The sequence below is a fragment of the Chlorocebus sabaeus genome, chromosome 24 (assembly GCF_047675955.1).
Source record: "Chlorocebus sabaeus isolate Y175 chromosome 24, mChlSab1.0.hap1, whole genome shotgun sequence".
Taxonomy (NCBI): Eukaryota; Metazoa; Chordata; class Mammalia; order Primates; family Cercopithecidae; genus Chlorocebus; species Chlorocebus sabaeus.
In genome coordinates this window covers 59,658,099-59,675,115 of record NC_132927.1, presented here as the reverse complement: position 1 = coordinate 59,675,115, position 17,017 = coordinate 59,658,099, and positions in this window count along the sequence as shown.

Below are 17,017 nucleotides of genomic sequence, written 5' to 3'. Positions count from 1 at the left end.
TTTTTTTTTTTTTTTTTTGAGACAGAGTCTCGCTCTGTTGCCTAGGCTGAAGTGCAGTGGTGCCATCTCAGCTCACTGCAACCTCCGCCTCCCGGGTTCAAGCGATTTTCCTGCTTCAGCCTTCCGAGTAGGTGAGATTATAGGCATGTGCCACCATGCCTGGCTAATTTTTGAAGTTTTAGTAGTGACAGGGTTTCACCATGTTGGCCAGGCTTGTCTCAGACTCCTAACCTCAGATGATCTGCCTGCCTTGGCCTTCCAAAGTGCTGGTATTACAGGCATGAGTCACCACACCTGGCCCCAAACACACATTTTAAAAGGATTTTTTGCTAAATTATACCTATATTTTGATAAAAAAGTTACAGATGCTATATAATTGCATGTAAAGTTAGTTAAACACCTCACAAAAGGAAACTATTGAAACCCATTTAGAGTATTCTGCTCAATACTTACGTGCTATGGAACAGTATTATGAGAATATCTAACTCTACATATTGGTGCATTAATGCAAGGAGAAAAATATAACATTTTGCATACCAAAAATAAAAATTATTACCCATCTCTCAAAGAGCAGTTTAAACGTATTTTATCTGTAGTGAATCACCAATACAGTAATAAAGATTTGTTAATTAAAAGTAAGGGTTTAATTGAACTTGAAATTTTCAGTTTACAGATTCATGGCTCTTACTTTGTTTCAGAATGATCTGTGGACTACAGAATTTTAAAGATGGTCAATATTTCCAGAAAGAATTAAAATAACGTTCCATAAGTCACAGTCTCAAAGGGAATGGTAAGCTGTGATGTTACTTTTATTTGATGGGACCCTTCTTGGATAGATTGAGGAGGAACACAATATTATGAAATTAGAAAACACTTCAAAGTCAAATAAACCTGCCTTTGACTTTCACCTCTGTTTCTTTATGGTTGAGGGACACTAAAACAAATCATTTAGTCTGTGAGCTTTAATTTCCTCATCTGAAAATGGTGATAATTTTCCTCTGACTCATGGGTTTTAATCAAGTGTGTAAAATGAGTTGTATAGTGCCTGACACATATTACCATAAAGGATAGCTATTGGCTATAATACACACATTAATCATTCATGGGTGAATTCACTTAACACATATAATTGAAGTAAAATGCTGTTCAAGTTCAGCTGTTCTACTATACCTGTACCCATGATAGTACGCAAAAATTGGCTTGAACTCTGTCCTAATGAAGTATATACAGTATTGAAAATGATATTTTTAACCATGTTTTAGAAAATGTCCTAAATATTCTCATCATATTCTCAATCGTAGATATTATTATGATCTCTTTACAAAATAGGCACTTGAAGCATAGAAGGTAACTTAACCACAGTAACATGGGCTAGTAAGTAGTAGTATAAAATAAGTTTTTCATTGTCTGAGATTACACCCGGAGTTCTTTGTCCTACCTCCAAGAAAATTAATGAGCGTGGACACATAGGTGAAGTTGGAGTGAAAGTTTAATAAACTAAAGAAGAAAGCTCTGCCGCGCGTGGTGGCTCAGCCTGTGATCCCAGGGCACTTTGGGAGGCCGAGGCATGCAGATCACGAGGTGAAGAGATCGAGACCATCCTGGCCAACATGGTGAAACCCCATCTCTACTAAAAACACAAAACCACAAAAATACAAAAAAAAAAAAAAAAAAAAAAAAAAAAAAAAAAGGTCAGGCATGGTGGCAGGCGCCTGTAATCCCAGCTACTCGGGAGACTGAGGCAGGAGAACTGCTTGAACCTGGGAGGCGAAGGTTGCAGTGAGCTGAGATGGGCCACTGCACTCCAGCCTGGGCAACAAGCGAAACTCTGTCTCCAAAAAGAAAAAGAAAGAGAAAAAAAAAAAAAAAAAAAAAAAAAAAGGGAGAAGAAGAAAAAGAAGGCTCACTGCCAGCAGAAGAGAGAGTTCTGAATGGGAGTACCCACTATGAAGCCTGTGTTGGGTTTTTATGGACGGGAAAGGGGGAAAGAATGTGCTTAGTCTGTGGGCTGTCTTAGCCAATGCCTGACTTAGCTTGGCCAGGGACCTTAGCCCAGGACCAATCAGGAGCTGAAATAATGATTCACAGATGCTGCTTAGCTTGGCCTAACACTATCAGAAGCTGAAGTGAATGTCTGGTCCGGAACTTTGGCCTGGGACCAATCAGGGGCTGAAGTGATGATTTATAGAAGCCGGAGGTAAAGTTCTAATAAAGGAAAGTATAGTGTCCACCAGAACCTACCCGGGCCCACTATGCCCATACCCACAAAAAAAGAAGAAACTTTTCCTGGGAACCTGCTGACTGTAAAAAGGACAAAGACATTTCTATGCCAGGCCTTGTTCCGTTATCTGAGTGAGCTGGAGGTTTTGTGCAATTTTTATCCAAATGGGCTAGAGGGTTTTTGTTTTTGTTTTGTTTTGTTTTTTAATCTGTGCAGCCGTGGGCATGTCTTTAGGCACAACATCCTGTGCTAGTTTCGTCACTGGTGCCTGCAGCCTGAATTTTTTCCCATGCTGCTTTTTATGTTATGTGGGGATGAGGCATTGACCCCTGGGTCAGGGGCTATTCCGGGACCCTTCCCTTGCTGTCTACCTAAGGCAAGCTAATTCCTTTCAGTAGAGCCAAGATTCAAACACAGCACCTTGTTACATGGCCCAAGAGCCTTACTGCAATGATGTATCGTTGATCAGAGAGACACACAAATACACAGCAAACTATATCTGTAAGATTCCAACAACAGCATTTAGCATAGAGATATGATTAAGAAAACAATATGGTCATGGAAAGTTGCCACAAGGATATGAAGATTTGCTGAGACAGGAATGAAGATCACTAATTCTTCTTGGATACATACATAAAAACCTTGTATCTACAAGGTAAATTAATTTTTGCTTTCTTCAGAATGAGAATCTGAAATCTAGCACATTTGGGTAGGGTAAACTAATAATCAAATCTCCTGGGGATAGTTAGACATCCTACTTTCATCAACTCAAGTGATTCATAGCTTAAACATATATAAAGAAGGCAAGAGTTCCAAATTTTGTTTATCATCATTCAGAAACTATATCTCTTGAGAACCAACATAGGGAAAGAGCCGAATTAAAGACAAAAGAAAAAAAAACACAAAGAATTCAAAATATAGAATCAGAATTGTGAAACTTTTAATGCAATATTTTAGTTTAATATCAGTTATTTTTATAATGTGCATCAACATTAAATTGTCCTAATCTCCTCCTTTATTCCGTCTTATCCCTGTGTGTACCATTTCACCTCTTTCCCTACTGCTTGTGAAGAAAAAATATACTTCTCATTGTTCAGGATAAATTTAACCTGCCAGTATTCATCTCATTTGACCTACTTCCTTTGAAACTAGATTTATCTTTTATTCTTCTCTCTTCCTTGGGATCTAAAAGTTCTCTTCCATTTCTTTGTAAACCATGATCAAGTAATGTTTTATCTCCTTCTACTCAAAAATAAAACAAGATAAAAGGTTGGCATCTTTTTTTTCCTTCTGCCTTCCTCTAAATTTAGTCTGTGTGCTTTCCATTATTTTATTATGTATATTTCTAACTCACTCTATATGAATGTGTTGTGTGTGTGTGTATGTTTAATAATGATCACCTTAATGGGTTTAAATGGCGTATTATGGTTTTCATTTGCATTTCTATAATGATTAGTGGTGTTGAGCATCTTTTCATATGCTCCTTAGCAATTTGTATACCTTTGGAGAAATGTGCATTCAAGTATTTTTCCCCTATTTAAAGTTTTTAATTGTTTCGTGTTGAATTGTAGGAGTTCTTTATGTATACCGGATATAAACTCCATATTAAACACACTTTACAAAAATTTTCTCCTATTACAAAAGTTGCCTTTTCACTGTCTTGATTTGTCCTTTGACAGTAAATATTTAATTTTGATGGGGTCCTTTTTATTTCTCTTTTCTTGTCTGTGCTGCTGATGTTATATTCAAGAAATAGATGCCAAATTCTATGTCATGAAACTTCCCCACTTTGTTTCCTTCTGAGAGTCTTATAGTTTTAGCTCCTGTGTTTAAACTTTGATCTATTTTGCAAAAGTGTTTTTTAAATAATCAGTTTGTTATTTGTTTTCCTTATTGTTTCTGGACTTTCATCTTAGTTAAGTTTTCCATACTCCTAGGATTTAAAAGGATTCAGTTGTATTTTTACATTATTATTATTATTATTTTATTTTTTGGCTTAAATATTTATATTTGGTATTTCTATTGTGAGGAATCAGCTCTATTCTATTATTTTTCAAGTGACTATCTAGTTATCACAATACCAACTATTAAGTATTTATATTTTTGGCTGGGAGCAGTGGCTCAAGCCTGTAATCCCAGCACTTTGGGAGGCTGAGACGGGCAGATCACGAGGTCAGGAGATCCAGACCATCCTGGCTAACACGGTGAAACCCCGTCTCTACTAAAAAAAATCCAAAAAACTAGCCGGGTGAGGTGGCGGGCGCCTGTAGTCCCAGCTACTAGGGAGGCTGAGGCAGGAGAATGGCGTAAACCCGGGAGGTGGAGCTTGCAGTGAGCTGAGATCCGGCCACTGCACTCCAGCCTGGGCGACAGACTGAGACTCCCTCTCAAAAAAAAAAAAAAAAAAAAAAAAAAAGGTATTTATATTTTCTCACTGAATTTAAATTTAAATAATGCCTTTATTATATATAAAACATCCATATAATATGTGGTCTAGTTTTCCCTTTTGTTATGTTTGCTTATTCAGACACTAATATTATTCTGTTTTAACTAAAGAGACTACATATTATACTTTAATATTTAGGGTAAACTCCAATTTCCTCTTCTTTATAAGGGTTTTCTTACCTACACTTCATAATTATAATAGCATCCACTTTGTAACCAAATTGTGTATTTCCAAGAAGTGGAAAACAATGAGTAATCACACATAAATGTTTTTCTATTGTCTATTATGTTTATCCCTGTTCTTAATAAGAGATATTTATTTTCTTCTCTCTGCAGTCTTTGGTTTCAGTTTGTTGTTTTTTTCCCCTAGTTTCTTAAGTTGTAAAATTAGATTGATGATTTGAGATTTTTTTTTAAATATAAGCATTTATAGCTATAAATTATTTCCTTAGCACTGTGTTCCATAGATTTGGTATGTTGTATTTCTGTTTAAATTTGTCTCTAAGTATTTTCTAATTTCCTTTTTGATTTCTTCTTTGATCAATTGGTTGTTTAAGAGTATTCTTTTTAATTCCCACAAATTTGTGAATTTTGCAGTTTTACTTTTATCTTCACTCCATTATTTGGGACATATATGTTGTATAATATTTACCTTTTTAAACCACTGAGACTTAATTTTTGGCCTAATAAGTCATCTATTTTAGAAAATGACCTATGTGTGTGTCATTGCTGTGAAGTAATGTTGTCTATATGTCTGTTAGGCTTAATTGGTTTATTGTGTTGTTCAAGTCCTCCATTTTCTTTCTTATCTTCTGTCCGTTTTCTCTGTCCATTATTGAATGTGGAGTATTGAAGTCTCCAAATATTATTGTAGAATTATTTATTTCTTCTTTAAAGTCTGTCAGTTGTTTCTTCACAAATTTTGATGATCTGTTATAAGATTCGCAAATGTTTGTTATTGTTATATCTTCTTGTTTTAGTAAATGTTTTATTAATTATAATATCTTTGTCTCAAACTTTTTGATTTATGTATATTTTGTTTACATATGTATAGCCACCCTCGTTCTATTTTTGTTAAAATTTGTGTGGAATATCGTTTCATTTTCAACCTATTTGTGTCTTAGGAGCTAAACTGGGTCTCCTGTAGAAAACATATATTTGGATCATTTATTTTTATCAGTTTCACTAATCTATATCTTTTGATTGGGAAGTATAATTCATTTACAATTAAAGTAATTGCATATAAAGACTAACATACTTCCTTCACTTTGATATTTTTTGTTCCTCAGTGCTTGCATTACCACCATCCTGTGTGTTTAGTTTATTTTTTGTTATGTTTTGATTTTGAAAAGTATGTGTCATTTTTATTTTCTTATCTACATTCTATAAATATTTTATTTGTGGTTACAATGTAATACATGTAATAATATAAAGCTATAATCCTTAATATTAATTTATATCAGTTTAAATTCAATAGCATATAGAAACTTTACTTTTTTATCAGTTTTATCTCCACTCCTGTAAGTTGCTGATGTAAGAAAATTGCACCCTTATACATTATGTCTCCCAAAACATAAACTAATAATTATTTTAAATGCATTATCCTCTTAATTTAGAAAACAAAAATTAACTAAAAAATTAAGTTATAAGCTATTGTTAGAATAATACTGTTTTTTATAATTGTCCATGTATTTACTTTATTGAGACATATATATCTTTATATGGTTTCCAATTATTATCTAGCACCTTTTATTTCACCTTGCACACTGCTTCCATTATTGCTCACAGGGCAGGTCTAGTGATAACAAACTCTGCCACCTTTTGTTTATCTGAGAGTGTCTTAATTTCTTTCTTACTTTTGAAGGACAAGTTAGGCAGATATAAGATTCTTGATTCTTGTTTTTCTTTTAACAGTTTGTATATATTGGCCCAACACCTTGTCATCGTCAAAGTTTCTAATAAGAAATCTGCTGATCATCTTATTAAAGATCACTTGTATGTGACAAACTGGTTCCTCCTTGATGCTTTTGAGCCTCTCTGTTTTTGGCTTTAAACGGTTTGATTATAATATGTCTTAGTGTGAATCTTTTTTTAGTTCTTTCTGCTTGGAGTTCTTCGATGTTCTTGCATGTCTATATTCATGTCTTTCATCAAATTAAGAAACTTTTCACCTATTGTTTCTTTAAATATTATCGCTGTTCCTGTATCTCTCCTTTTGTCTTCTGAGACTGTCGTTAATACATATGTTGGTCATGTGATGGTAGCCCACAGCTCCCTTAATTTCTGATCATTTTTAAATAATACCTTTTTTCTCTTTTAGTTCAATTTGATATGCCTATTGTCCTATCTTCAAGCTTACTGATGTTTTCTTCTGTCTACTCAAATTTATCTTTGAATCTCTCTAGAAATTTCTTATTTCAGATATTTTATCTTTTAATATTGATTTTTGTAAGGTTTTCTACATCTTTATTAATATTTCCATTTTGTTTATACATCATTTTCTTGACTTTCTCCACATTTTCCATTTGTACTTTGAGGAGTTGTTTTAAAGACTTTGTCTAGTAGGCTTTTTATCTAGTCCATCATTTAGAAATTATCTCTTTTTATTATTTTTCCTTTAAATGTTCCAAACTTTCTTTTTTTTTTTTGTATGCCTTGTGAGTGTTTTTTAAAAACTGGACATTTGAAGCTGTAGTAACTGTGGAAATCAGATTGTTATCCATCACCAATGTTTTCTGTTTTTATGTTATTATTTTAGGATGGGAAATGGTTGCAGGTTATCTGTCTGCCAAGGATTAGCCTGAGATGTAAAATTAATTGTCTTTTCAAATATTCTGTAATCTTTTGCTTTTACCTGGGTATGTGTGGTTATTTTCTAATGTTACCCATATATGTAGTTGTTATTGAATTTTCTAATATTTAATGTCTGACTCCCAAAAATGAGAAAAATAGAAAAAATTTAGAAAGCAAAAATGGAGGTCCTGTCCCTTTAAAACCTCTGGGAAGTCCCTTCAGCTGAAATTGGAGCAGCTTGCAACAAAAGGAGCAGTATAACCTCAATGGCTCCCAACTTACTTGTCTTCACCTCAGTATTCGAAAGCAGCAATCAAAAATCAGAGCATAAATCCCCAATACTTGGTGGAAAGGATTTATTATACCTATATTGCCCTACAACAAAATTTGTGCATGATTTCCAGAAACATGTATACAGGGTGAGTGCTAAGAACTGAAATTAACCTCATTATATAGTCCAAGTCTTCTTTAGAAAATTATAAGCCTGAAATAAACTCAGAAATTCTAAAATGGTTATATCAGACAGATTCTACTTGTGTAATAATATAAGCATAGAGACAGATTTGTGGTGCCTTCTACTCTGCCATATTTTGAGAATCTCTAACTCAAGAGTTTTTAGGAAATTCTGTTAAGTGTATAGCTCTGTATTTCAGTGATTTTCTTGTTATTTAATTTGCTGTTATAAAAGTGATCCTCCTTCTGCTATTGGTTCATTCTAGCCTTTGTTAATACATATAACTTAATTTATTTTTATTTTTGTATGTTGCTTTTATTACCTGTTTTCAATGGTATGCTTAGTTGTATTATTTGCTAATTTCTGTGGACAATTTCAGATATTCAATATTTCATTCAGTGGTTCACAAAATTCCTGAACTTTTAACAACATACTCTTACAAACTAGTACAAACCAGCTCCAGCATTATTCTGCCTTTTACTTCAGTAAACTGTATTTGCAATAGTTTTTTTTATTAACTAATTCTATTGAATTTCCAAATGCATAATTATACTTTTGGTAGTTTTACACTTTCTATTTTTACAATCTTAATCTTTTTTATTGTTTAATTGTTGTAGTTAATATTCTATAATTTCTATAAATTGTTAGATGTTACTGGAGATGTTAAACAGTCATACCTTGTTGCCAATTTTGTGGTGAAGCTTCTTGTGTTTCCCACTGAATAAGCTTCTGGTCCTTGAACTCATGTAGATGTGTTTGTTTATGTGTATGCCTGTGTGTATAATTATGCTAATGGTAACCTAGTAAATTCTATTTTACTGAATGTTTTTAATCTAAATTAATCTTTATGCTGCTTTTTGTATGGTGCTTGTGTGTATCCATACAGGAGCTCTGAAATAATAATATGATTTTTTCTAAGTTCTATTAATGTGATTGTATTAATAAATTTCTTAATAATGAGCCACTATTTTATTTTTGGCATAAACTCTCTTTGGTCATGTTTTGCTTAGTACTTACTCTATTTGACTGTGATTCTGTGTTTTATGACATACTATACCATTTAAGTCATTACATCAGTATTCCCTAATGTGATTGGTCTATATTTCTCTTTTTTTAAGTTAATTTTTTCATGGCTTTAAAAAATTATCAAATTTGGAAGAGTTATCAGTATATATCTTCAAATTGTCCAGCAAGATGGCCAATCTAATTTAAATTCATTCCTCTCTTAAAAGAAAACTGATGGTTGAGATCTACACTTAAATGGTAACAATCCTTTATTTAGGAATAGTATATCACAGATGATGTGAACTATGCAATTGTATTCTACATTTATCTTTGGAGATCAGTTACAGAGTCTGTTATTTCCATTTTAAATATGGGAAAATAAATAAATGACTTGAGATGTTCATCTGGTTAACTAACAGAAATAAATTCAAACTTCATTCTCTTGACATAAGAGAAAAATTATCTACAATGTTTTGCTGCATTCTCTTCCAGAGAAAATAATGGGGGACACTAAGCCATTCACTTCCATGCTTAGTGTTCTTTCTTTAGTGAATGGTTTGAAAGTAAAATCTGGAATTATGGAATGGAATTGTTTTATCTGTCTTGATGGCTACCTAGACAGCAAAGTTACAAAGTGCCCTATGCATCTTGATATAATATAGCCAACAATTCTTAATAAATGAACAGATGATTTTTGTCATTCGAGAGTTATTTTGTAATTTTTTTGGACCATGCTAATTTATAATTTGGCTCTGCTATTTGAACTGAAGGAGGAAAAAAAGAGTAGAAAGAAAAATAATATCTAGGGTAATTTGAAAACAAACATTATTTCTCATTTGATTAAAAGTAAGTTTTTTAAGGAAAAAATTGACAATTACATTAGTTAATTATAACTAATCAATTTTTATTATCATGATGCAATAAAAGCAGATAATATTACAAGCCCATATATTAGCACGAGTTAAGAAAAATGACAATAAGCTTTAAATAATGTCTTCAATGAAAACTATTTAAAATGGCAGTAATACACCCTCTCAAATTTTGTTTTGAAAATAAAGGTGTTAAATTGCCTTAACAACATTTAATATAATTCAAAAACTACTGTGAACATACTAAATAGCTGTAAAAAGACCATTATTATTTTAACAGATTTTTTAAAAGGAAGAATTGGAAACAAAAAAATGCAATAGCTGTAGACAAATAAAAGATCCTTCTTCTCTCTTCCCATGTATTTATTACCAAGGGCAAAATGGGAATCCAGAATGATGAGTACTTTCATTTTAAATTTTGGTTGGGAAGAAAACTTTCCTCTTCCCAATCTCATTAAGAGGCAGAATATATTCCAAGTAACAACACAGTGAAGGCTTGTGATCATAGAAAAGGGGAAAGGTTAATTCTTTGTGTCTCCAATCCTACCTCTTTTTGGATTATTTAGTAACCTCATGCTCTGTTTTCCGTCTCAATTTTGTCCTGATTCACTGCTTCTATTTACTTTCCCAGACGTATTTTCTTTCTCACAAGTGGAAGCTGATTAGTTTTTGTTACAATTATATGACTTGATCTCTGTGGAGCCTTTGGGGGAAGTAGAAAGGTGCATAATAAAATGATACGTTGCTTCTACTGGGATTACAAAATTAAATGTAATGCAAAACTTATGCAAAAATAATGCAATCATTTGAATGATTTGAAGGAAAGTTGAGAAATAGCAGCATTGTGGCTGGCTATGAAGTTAATCTAAATTAAAATATATACAAAAATTAATTTTGTCTTCTTAGATATCAGAATGCTTCTTGCTATTTCCCCTGCTTGTTTTGTCTTAGAATTCTAAATAATGCCCTCGCTTTCAAATGCATGTGTTGCCAACCAAAACAATCTCCGGGAGAATATCTGTTAAGCAAATAACTTTTCCCAAATTGTCATAGTTCCCCATTAGGGCGAATGAGTCAGGAAATTTCAGAGGATTGACCACTTTTTATGGGTACTAAAATAAATGTTTGATAAGAATTTTAGAGCACATTCAATCTTTATTCCCATAGGCATAAACTAATTTGATTAAGTTAAGCCTAAAAGAAATCTAGTCGAAATGAAATGTTAATAGACAAGCTATGAAAATTTGCATTAAAATATTTATAATTAGTTTTAATACAGCAACATTTTAAATACAGAAGACAAAAACTCCATTCAAATCTTGCCCTTTTTGGATGCCTTTCTTAGCCAAGTTAATCTGGAAGACAATTTATTTCCTTTTAATCCTTACAATAATTAATGTTACTGTACCCAACTTGAAAAGATATACCTTTTCTATTGTTTATCTCATGTTGTTTTAAATATTAATTTCTTTTTCTCATGTCTCTAGTTAAATTGCAATTTCTTAGAAGGCTGAGAGTTATCCTTACTTTTGTAAACTTCATGTGGATCAAAATTTCTTGTTGTGCATACCAGGCATTTAATAAATATTTTATATAAAATCAGTCGAACTGATAAACTCTCCAAATTAAAGTTAACTTCAATGTGCCTAAAAATAATCTGTACAATTTATCAAAATTCTCATTGGTCAGGGACCATCTTAACCTGAAATTCTATTTCAGTAGGTCTGGGTTCAAATTTTCAATTCTACATTTTTGATATGTGTGTGTGGTCAAGGCGACACATATGAAGAAACACTGTATAAAGGGACTAATTTAATCCTCACAACAAACATAGGAGATAGATACTATCATTTCATTCATAATACTTGTGTTAAATTACCAATAATAAGGCAGATATTTGAACTTGGTACCAATTGTAAAAATGGGTAACGCATCTTTGAGAAGTTCAAATCCTAGTGCATTTGTTCTGTCCTAGAAAAAATAAGGAAAAGTATAATTTTCTTGCTGAAATTTTTCCTACCTTGCCTCTCTTCTCTGCTATGGTAGCTTTATTCCTCTTTGTGGTTCTTATTTGTATCTCTATATTATTTGTGTGACTTTTCCATAGAGAATATAGTTAGTTCTGTACTATCATTTGATAAGGAAATTGGACTGCTTATTTTCCTTAGATTATAATCTATGTTTCTAGCTTTTCTACCAGTTATTTAATGTGAGCCTTCAAGTAATAGTTGTTCAAAGTTGGAAAAAAATTTTTTTTAGTATGCTGTGGTATTTTTTAGCTTACTTCCCTTCTATCCATGCTCAAGAATTCCATCAGTATTGACAGAGTAGGAGCACCACCATCTCGGACATACACCACCATTTTAAGTTCCCCTTGATTAAAAACTGGCTAAATTCAACCCCAAAAAATCAGCCTAATGACTAATGTCAGTATGACCAAAAACCACAGGTGACATTTCAGACCAGAAACCTGCTAACCAGGAGATAAGCTCCCCTCTGACCAGAAACATGTCAACCCCCAGATAACCTCCCTTTTGAGTAAAGACATTCCAACCCCACAATAAAACTCCTCCACACAGAAACATTTCGAGCCTGCAATAAGCACTCCCTTTCAAACCCTTAAATACCCTTAGTCTGTAAGAGAGAACGCTCCTGATCAAAATGGGCTGAAAGCCCCCCTCTGGTTTATTCTCCAAAATAAATCTGTCTTTGACTGCTTAGCCATTTTTCATGTTTCTTTCTTCTTTAACTCTTGCAAGTAGTAGCTATTTTGTTGGAAATAATTTTCACTGCAATCCTCATAGGGGAGTCTGAAGTGTTTTGTCAAAAGACACGTTAAATAAAATATTCCTGTAACTATTACAGATCAATCTCTTGATAGAAAATAGAAGACAGAAAGCAAAATACGATTATATATTTTTGTATTTACTTCTGTGGATCCCAGCTGTTGTTTTAAATTACCCTTCTTTTGTTGCCTGGCTTTTCATTTGCATCTCTGCCCAGCTTCAAGAGGGGCATGCTCATCCAAGGTCGAAAGACAAAAACCAATGTGTCAGTGGTTGACCAAGTATTCATTATTATTAAGAATGACAGTCATAGTAAACACTTCAAAAGCTTGATTCACACAGAGAACAGAGCAATAAGAATGACTAATTGTGAAAACTATGGATGCAATTTTTACTTGTTTCAGAGACAATGTTTTTTTAAGTATAGGGTGATAGTCCTCTGTATTCTAATTCTCTAATATCCTTTTTTAAAACCTAGAAACAAATGATCTCCCCTGCAATTCTTTTAATACCTAATAGCTTGTATTTCATTATTCTACCCTAAAACAAATGAAGTCAAACTATTTTAAATCAGTAAACTTTCTAAATGGAGATACAGATAGAAAACATAGTTTTTCTGTAATAATCAAAATCTGAAAATTCCACATTCAAAACACTGAGAGCAGATTGGCTGTATCAAGCTTTGTTCATGTCATTCACTATGTACAAGAGCTCTGTTGAAAATATTTACCAACATCATCATTTCTATAAATATAAATATAAAAAAGCAGGTAAATGCTTATTTAGAGAAATTGAATTACATAAAATTATACTAAGTCTGCCATCTTTAATGGAGCATACAGCACACTTTCCATATAGACACAAATCTCATGAAATCCTATATTGTATTATCTGCTATACTTATCCAATTGCCACAGAATCAAAGGTGGTTAAATGATGCTTAGTCTCGTGCTGCATTTTAATGTCTTGCAAGTCATGACTTCAGAAATTTATTGTCTACGACAAATTATTGACAGACCATAGAGTTACAAATTGACCTCACATACCTATCTTATCTACTCTGTTCTCTTTATTTCTTATAATCTTCAATGAGCATATAGAATCTGTAGTTAATTTGTGTTCAAATAGTATTTTTTAATCAAAGTTAATCAGATGTGCTTTACTTTTATTTCCCCCTTGAAATACTAAACTACAAACAAACATGTTCTGAATTAACAATCTATTTGAAGGTAGAGATAATTAAACAAGTCATTTCTCTGTACCACAGAATGAAGTTCAGATAGGGCCACAAAAAACATGAAAACTTTCTGAAGCATTTGGAATAGGAGAACATAAGAATTCATGGACAAGGAACTGAATGGAGGGACAAAGATCAACCCCCACAAAGCTAAAACCAGAGAAACAGATCAAGGTCTCTTAGTCATTGAAATATGAAAACGTCTTCTCCCAACATAACAAATTGATGGACCTTCTACTTATAGAAATAACAACAAATGAACCCTGACTTCTGGCTTCTAGTGGAATGTCAGAAAAAAAATCAGGATAAAATATATATTTTTTAAATCAACACTTTCAAAATAATGCATTGAGGAATAATCACAAGCAAAGTATGTAGAAGCCAGAAGAGAATTAATAGCTGAAAGATGAGAACTCCGCTGGATAAATGGAGACATTTGCAAAGGACACTCTGAAACCCAAAGGACCAAAGTAATCAGAAAAATGTAGTTTACTATCTTGTTGGAAGGCAGAGTATTAAGGTAGAAAAGCTGCAAAATTAGGGAAAGAAATCTAGAAGGGAGCGATATGCAGAAAGGGAGAGCTCCATCTTATTCGTAAAGTCTCCGCCGACATCTGTGAGTCACTGCTAACCTATGAAGTTGTGGGGACATCACTAAGGGCCTGGTATAAAAGGCAGAGCTGGAAGCTGAAAGAACTGAGAAAGATTACAGCGCTACCTCTAGAGATTTCTCTTTCGATACATAGATTATTTGCAAGTAGATTTCTTAATTTGCAAACAGGCAGTGATTTTCTGGTTATCTTCTAGATTATTAATTATTATATCAACTGCTCTGTGATTAAAGAACAGACTGTTAACTGTTGATGATTTCATTTCTTTGAAACAGAGATTCATATATTTGAAAGTTATAAAGATTGTTCTACAGTTTAACACATGGTTAATTTTAGGTAGACATTTCCTAATTATTTAAAAAGTATATATTTTATAGTTTTGGCACATATGTAAGTTAGGTAATGTTTATTTTGTTCTTTACATCTGTACAATTATTGTCTTTTTTTTTTTTTTTTTTTTTTGCTATTTAGTGAAAGAATAATTCCAACGTGATTATGGATTTGTATAGCTCTTATATTCTTGCTGATGCTTATTTTATATATTTAAGCTACATTAATAGGTATATGCATTTGAAATAATTTTATCTTCCTGGTTAATTAAATATTTAATCATTTTGAGTTCTCCATTACTGCATTACAAGGTACATTTTTAATATGAAGCTAATAATATTTTAACCTTTTATTAGGTTTACATGTTATATATATTTAACTTCTTTACTTTCAGTCTTTTTCTATCCTTCTATTTTATATATGCTGTTGGAAAAGACCCATGATTCCTTTTTTTCACTAGGCCAACCATATTATCCTTAATGTCATTATTTAATTTTTATATTAATTAAATTACTATTATATAAATGTGTCTTCCCTCTTACTATTTGCTGCCATAGTCCTCCTGTTTCTTTTCTTTCTTTGTGCCTTTTAATTGATTATTTTTTACTTTGAAACATTATCTTCTCCTCTAATAATTTGACAGTATTACTTTACTGTATGTTAGGACTTCCTCTTCAGATTGCTAGCCAAATTCTTGACTTAACAAGTGTAATATAATTTCAAACATTCTCTTCTTTCTAGACAACACACAAGTGTAGAACATTTAAAATCCATGTGCCTCCTTTTGATATTTGCTGTAGAGACAAAAGTGACTCATCCTGGATGCTCATCTGTCATTTTGACTTGTGATTAGCCCCAATCCTGTGAATACCTCCTGATTTCTGTTTTATTTAATGTCCTTAATGTAAGAAAAAAGCAACCTTGATTCTATTGCACACTTTGTAGGTTGTGACACACACAGCATTCTCACCTGTCTGGAAGGTTGCCTTTAATTGTCTTGCTAGGGCCCATATACCATTTCCCTGTGGTATATAATAAGCCTTGAGTCAGGAGAGTAAAGAGTAACAGTGTGGAGACCTACCTGTATTGTGGCAACTCAAGATCACACCAAAAAACTGGATTTATCTGCCTTCTTCTTTGGTTTCTCAGCTTCTTCTGCATTTGGGGGTTCCTTTGCATGTTCAACCTTTTCACAGAACATGTGCTATTGGAATTTTTGTTACATATTTTTTAAAATTTATTTATTTATTATTATTATTATACTTTAAGTTCTAGGGTACATGTGCATAACGTGCAGGTTTGTTACATATGTATACTTGTGCCGTGTTGGTGTGCTGCACCCATCAACTCGTCAGCACCCATCAACTCGTCATTTACATCAGGTATAACTCCCAATGCAATCCCTCCCCCCTTTGTTACATATTTATTAATACTACCAGATTTATCAGTATACCTGGTCCAATATAGCAAGCCCTGCTTGTTTAGATATTTTCCCTGAAATTGTTCATTGCCTTGGTAGTTTGTCATTGCTTTACTCTGTATCAGGAGCTCTTACCCATAGAAATTCCACAGATGGGCTTTAAAAATTGTATGGACTGGGTATAATATGAAGGTTCAACAATCTTCATCTTCAGAGCTTAGACTCTTTGTGGGAAACTGGGTTTACCACAGGTATATAAGGAATCCCACCTAATTTTTGTTTTACTTTTATTGCTAAAAATATTTCCATGCAATGTAACAGGCGTGGTAATTTCTGAGCTGCAAGTTTCTTGAAAATGGAAGCATGAGGTTTACAGAGCTGAAGAAACAAATCCCCTCATTGAGTCGTGACACTGGGCCATACAGGTCAGCTTCTCCTGGTAAAGAAGGATAGTTCCTATCCTTGTAGGGATACAAATGAAACTGGAAACCATCATTCTCAGCAAAGTAACACAAGAACAGAAAACCAAACACCTCATGTTGTCACTCATAAGTGGGAGCTGAACAAAGAGAACACATGGACACAAGGAGGGGAAATTCACACACTGGAGCCTGTTAGGGGGTGGGGGGCTAGGGGAAGGATAGCATTAGGAGAAATACCTAACGTAGGTGACGGGTTGACGGGTGCAGCAAACCACCATGACACATGTATACCCATGTAACAAACCTGCACGTTCTGCACATGTACCCCAGAACTTAAATTCAATAAAAAAATAAAACTTAAAAAGACTGCGTTGTCCTTACTAAAACAGCCATACCTAAGACCACCACTGGGGGTTGAACAAGG